Genomic DNA, 6,272 nt, shown 5'->3' on the forward strand with positions numbered 1-6,272 from the left:
GTTGCATTTCACATTTTTAGTTTCATTGCAAGATTTGCCACACTTTTATACTTAAGTACTTTTTCAGTAATTTATGCAGTGGATAGTAAATAATATATTGCATTCATGTTTTACATAAATTAAAAGAGGAGAGTTTACAGACCTGGTCCTGATCTGTTAGATCAGATTTCTGTCATTGTAATTCCATTGGCTTTGGTGGACCTACTCCAAATTTACCATAGTGCAAGTGGGAAGACCTGTTGCTTTTCCTTATTAGCAACCTTATCTACTGCATCTGTGGAGATGTTTCTCTGGAGCAGATTTTTTTATTTTTCAAATGCCCCTCTACTTTGTATGTCCCTCCTGTTTGGAGAGACTGGATTCTTTGTCCTATAGCAAAGCCCCAGAGGTAGAGCTTTAAAGAGAAACTCTATGTAGAGGTTCAGATGGAAGGTTCTTTCCTTCCAAAATACTTTTTTAGTTCATCTCACTGGAGAGAGTGGCTTAAAGTCCCAGAGGCATCACAGAAGAAAGTTACACATTTAAGTCATGAGATTCACTTTCAGATTTTTGGGAACTAGCACAGCAGTGCTTTGGTTACAGATACTATAAGGAGATATTAAGACCAATAGAAGTACATGAGTATTTTTTTGTTACTGTCTTTGCATTTTATTAAAACACTTCAATATTAATTTCTATTAAAAACTATTCTTTTTGTACTTGAATGTTAAAATATTTCCTTAGCCAGTGCTCACACATGGGGAGCCTGGCTAGTTTCAGCTTTCTATGCAGCATTAGAGTAGCCAGGTTTTTGTTTCTGATCATTTCATCTCAGAAATAAGGAAATCCAGCAATTAATCATCAAACAGTTAGTGAATGTCTTTGATTCTGCCTTAGTTGACATTACTGCTGTGATGTTCAATTGAAATGGCCTTATCAGATCAACAGATACCACATGAGTTTCACAGTGCAGGGCTGGGAGGGGAAAGGAGGTGCCTTCTGTCTGCTGCACGAGGGACTTGGTGGTGCCTAAAGGTCAGCTGCAAAGAAAACAATTCCCATTTCTAGCAGATTTGCTCCTTGTTAGTGTTCTTCAGACCATATCCCCAGTCCCACAGAAGCCAGAGATGGCCAAGTGTGTAAGATAAGAGATGCACTAACTGTGTATGGCTTTAGCAGTCTCTGCTCTACCAGGCAGCACAAACCCCCTTCCAGCACCACTTCAGACATTTCAGAGCTGCCCTTCAGGGCTTTGACTGTCTGTGCCACATGGGACAACATCTCTCTGGACAGTTATGGACCTTCTTTCCCTCTGAATCAGTTCTCCTCTTTGTAGGCAAACTTTGTAGAGTTTGCCTTTTTGTAGGCAAACTGTCCACAGCCTCTTCCTTCTCATCCCTGAGAATGTCTTACATTTATTTCTCTTGGGTTAATCCCATCCCATTGTATGAAGTTATGTCCACCCCGGATGATTTGAAGTGATTCCTTCTCCACAGCTGTTGGAAATGCAGGAGATTTGCTCATTAGCTCAAGGTGTCCCATCTTTTTGCCATTGCAGCAGAAATATATTATATTTTGTGGTTTTGGCTTAGAATGAACAACAAGGGAGATAAAATGCCATTGAGTATCTGTCTCAGAGCAGGTTTGAGTGCTTTTCTGTTCTTTTAAAATCAGGAAAAATGATATTCCATGTTTACAAATACTTCTGAGCAGTGTGAAAGAAGTTTTACAACCGTAGGGCTCTAGATAAAAGGTTCCAACTCACTTGATTCACATTAATTCTAAAACATCTGGGGAAATTTGGATCCTTTACAGGTAAAATCTCTTTCAGAAAACTGATTTTCCCCAGTCAATATTGTCTCTTTAGGTAAATGTAATTGGTTTATCCTCGTTGCAGCTCGTTGTTTTCAGAGTGCCACTGTGATTTATTTTTACAAATAAAAAATCTGACATAATAGCTTTCTGTGAATAAAATGTAGATGATGGACAGCAACTGTCTCCTCCAAAAATGGAAGCCAGGTGGTTGCTGACAGTCCAAACCATTAGGATTGCAGGAGCCTTGGCAAGAGCCTGTGGAAGTAATATTGGAAGAAAATGGTGCAGATTTACGTTGTTTAGGTCAGGTTCTTTGCCCTATTTTGTAGTTTTAATTTCTTTCAAAAGCAAAACCCTGAAAACTTTTCGATGTGGAAGTTGGAGGTCGTTTTCCTGTGCTGACAAACTAGGAGCCATCAGGAATGTATTCTGTCCCTCGAGCTTCCTCCGAGCCGTCCTGGTGTGAATGTAAAGGAGCCGCTTGCTTTGAGGAAGATGTGTACTACAGCCTTCAGCCTCTGTACAGATCTTCAGTGTGGTTTTAAACAGAAACTGCTTTAAGGAGACAAACTGCACACCTAGTTCCTTTGCCTTCTGTAGAGCTTATTTCTAGTAGAAAGTGATTTTTAACAATGATTGCAATGACCTTTGCAAACCAAAATTTTAGACTAAGAGTTTTTCTTAAACTCGGGTATTAGAAGCAGAATTGTAGCTTTTTATAAAGAAAGCCACATATTCTTCTTTGTAGAGCGAAACAAGAAAATTAAGTTTAGTTATGTTTCCTCTTTCCTTTCACTGCTTACAGAATGGCTAAACTCTCAAGTCCTTCCCTTGGGCAGTTCCTTTGGGATTTGGCGGCTCGGGGAACTGCCTGAGATCCAGAGGCTTTTGTTCCCACCTGGCCCAGTGTTGTTATTAACTTACACAGCTCCTGCCTGGCAGCTCCTGGTGGGGTCTAGAGCAGCAGTTCTGTGTCTGAGGACTCAAGGGATTGTGTGAGTTGCTTCTCAGGAGTCTGCACAGGGGACTGAGCTCAGCATGTCTTACGGGGCAAAATTCTGTGCATGTGGCCTCTGCTGCTGCTGTTTGCAGCAGCTTTGCTGTAAAGAAGCTTTGCTTTGTTTTGAGACTGCCTGAGTGAGGGGACTTGCAGAGATTTAGGCCAGGCCCATTTCCATGGGCAGCTCCTGCTCGGGGAGCCCGCAGTGGTGGGCAGGATGTGGACACCTGCACAGTGAATCCTGACAGCTGGGCCAGGCCCAGGGCTCTTCCCACAGGGACCAAAACCCTGGGGGTGTTTGTGTCCCTCCCTAGGGCTGGCACAGGTTATCCCAGGATTCACTGCACCACTGCTGATGGGTTTGCTCCATGCCAGGGGCGGGCGGACAGGGGGCTGTGGGGAGAGGGGGATCTCTTTTCATGTATTTGTATAGGAACTCTTTTGTAAAAGCTAGTGGTTTTATGTCTAGGAAGTAAAAAAAAAATTGTAAAATGTAATTGTACTGTATTTATGAAGAAAATACATTTCTTTTCAAAAAGATCTTATTCTAAGTTGATTCTAGAGTCTGGCTTCCACCAATATCATCTCATAGGCTTTCAGAAGCATTGAAACCCAACTGGTTTGCATTGTGCTGTCTGACTGCAGCTTTAGGGGTGTGCTAAACCATGGAGATATAAGGAAAAGATGACCAGCTGCCCTCCTGACTTGAGCAGAACCCATGTTGTCTCAAGTTCTGAAGTGTTGAAACACTTGGTTGGTTCAGCTTGGGCTGTGCTCAGGCTCAACAGTGGAGATGCTGAAATAACTGGAGAGCAGCCTGGAGCCTCTGGAGAGAGCTGGGAAAATGCTGCCCTGTTGCTTTGGCCATGGAGCAGGGCTCATCCCGAGAGGTTGTCACCCAGGATGCCAGTCTGGTCATTTTGGTCTCTTCCATTTGTAGAGGAGGAGTTTTGGGGTGCAAATGGCTTCAACCAGTTTCCCTTCCAGCAGGGCTGTGGTCTAACAGGGGACCAGTTGTCTGCTTCTCTTCAGGATCCAAAATATCAAAGTATAAATTCAATACTAAAAGTTTGCCATTTCACAGCTGTCGAAAGTGTGCCAAGAGAAGGATATTTCCTATATAACTCTATATTGGAGTGAATCACGTGCATTATTTTCTTCTCTTTATTTGAACCATCGGATTTATTTTGTAATATGTGACTGAGCTGTTTTGTAATTCAGCTGTTGAAACAGCCCTAAAGTCTTTGAAGGTTTATGGCAGCTTTAACTCTAAGAAGGAAAACAAAATAGTCAGTGTAAATATGCACCAAGAGGCCTTGTAAATGTCTACCTGTGTATTTTTAAAGAATTGATCCTGTGTTTTCAACTTTTTTCCACTGCTTTGCTCATTTTGCAGTAAATTTGCTTAGCATAAAAGCTTGTTGAATATAAACCAAAAACAATCTTCACCTTACCTACTCCTCACTGCTTCTCAGCCTCTGTCTTTAAGTTTTTGACTCCTAATTAGAGATTTTACAGGATAAAATAATTGACATTCCAGTCTTTTCCCTCAAGCATCCCATTTTACTTTTTCCTTCTGGCCCACCCTGCAGCTGCCCACAGCTTTCACACCTTTCAATAGCCAGATTAACAGCACTTCGAGCTGCAGTGACAGTGCAGTCGCCTCTCCTTTGATGCCTGGACCCTTTTTCAGACATCTGAGGATATCAGCACTCTGGAGGGTGAGCAGCCTTCAGTCCTGAGAGTATTTTCTACATCACAACCTTTCAGCAGACCCGTGTGCTTTTTGTTCATGTATTTTTGGTGCATTTTGTTGCCTCCAATTTATCTTTCCTCTCTCATCCCACGGGTGGAAGGAAGGAGCAGGGATTACAGGGAAGCTGCTTGGAAGTGGTCAGCCTTGATGCATTTTCACTTGACTTTTATCACTGAGTTTTATCTTAACATAGCTGTCACCTCCCCTGCTGTAATAAATACTAGCTTTACAAATCTGAGGCCAGTGGTCAGCTCAGCACATCCATCCCCTCTGCTCTCAGGCCTTTTGATGTTGTTTCTATAAATCTCTCTGGCATGCCAGAGTAGAAACAAGAAGACCAAAAAAAAAAAAAACCCCAGCCAGACAAAACGCCCCAGCTACAGGAGCTGGCAAAGGGCTGGTGTGTTTGATAAAACAACCGTGGGCCACGTGCACAGGGGTGTGAGGGGACGGGTTGGGCAGTGCCCAAACCCCCCGGGCTGGGCCGTGCGGGGCCAAAGATCCAACTGCTGCCTCCTGGGGAGCAGCCACAGCCACGCAGGGGGCATCTGGGGTTTCACATCCCCCTGCCTTTCGTGGAAGTGTGTTGACTTGTCCATAACCACCTCCCATAACCTCTCTCCGTGCGGACACAGCGCCAGCCCCTGCTCCGCTGATGCATCTGTTGGACACCTGCATGGTAAAGCCATCTCCTGCAGTCCTGGTACCTGCTGCTGGCATGCCAGGGGGTGGGGCTTAAAAGGGAAACAAAATTAAAAGGTTTGCTTAGGTGGAAAAGGACCTTCGCTCCAAATCCTCACTAAGTGCCATGTGGGTAGTGGTTGTTTCCATGACAGCCCCACAGGTGGGAGAAGGGAGTTAGAAGCTAAAACAGGGCACTGTGAGTACAGTACAGTCCCAAGGGTTGCATTATTCTATTTATTGTAAAGTGTTGCATGTTATTGCTGCTAAATACCTCTGGAGAAAAGCAAGACTCCGCAATACCACAGGACCTTTCCTAGAGACAGCTCTGTGCCTCCCCTTCCTGTTCCCCAAGACAAAATTTGAGCATTTTATATATTCTGGAACATTTATCTGAATTTTGCAAGAAAGAATAATATAAAATGGCAGCAAAAGACTGGCTGGTAAAGGTGCTTTTAAAGTGCTATTTATGTTTAGTGACATGTTGGAATAAGATAATCTTCACTTTGTAATTTGGAAGTAAACTTGAGAGGAAAATTTCGCATTGATGCCTTGCCAAAAGCAGCACTAACCTTTTATATATAAGGCTTTTACACACACACACATGCACGTAAATACATACAATTTATATAAACAGGTAATTTTGAGAACCTCATTGTGCAAGATGAAATTTTCTTTTCCTCCCTAGTCATTCTTTAAACATACGTGGGCAGTTTTGGAACTTCATTATTTCTCTACCCTTCTGTTTTCTGTTGCAGAAAATTAGAACCAAAAAATTAGAAAGAACCCTTCCTGTCTGCATCATTTCAGTCCTTTATTTCAATATTTTGGTTGCCTTTCCTTTGCTGATGGGGCGAACCACAAAAGGACAGGGCAGGGATTCCCCTCCTGCCGAAGGGGCAGGTGGAGGTGGGGGTGTTGTGGGGGTTCATGTGCTGAGCAGGACCCAGGCTCCCAGGACCCAGGCACGGTGCTCCCAGGACCCAGGCACGGTGCTCCCAGGACCCAGGCATGGTGCTCCCAGGACCCAGGCACGGTGCT

The sequence above is a fragment of the Pseudopipra pipra genome, chromosome 13, assembly GCF_036250125.1.
Source record: "Pseudopipra pipra isolate bDixPip1 chromosome 13, bDixPip1.hap1, whole genome shotgun sequence".
Taxonomy (NCBI): Eukaryota; Metazoa; Chordata; class Aves; order Passeriformes; family Pipridae; genus Pseudopipra; species Pseudopipra pipra.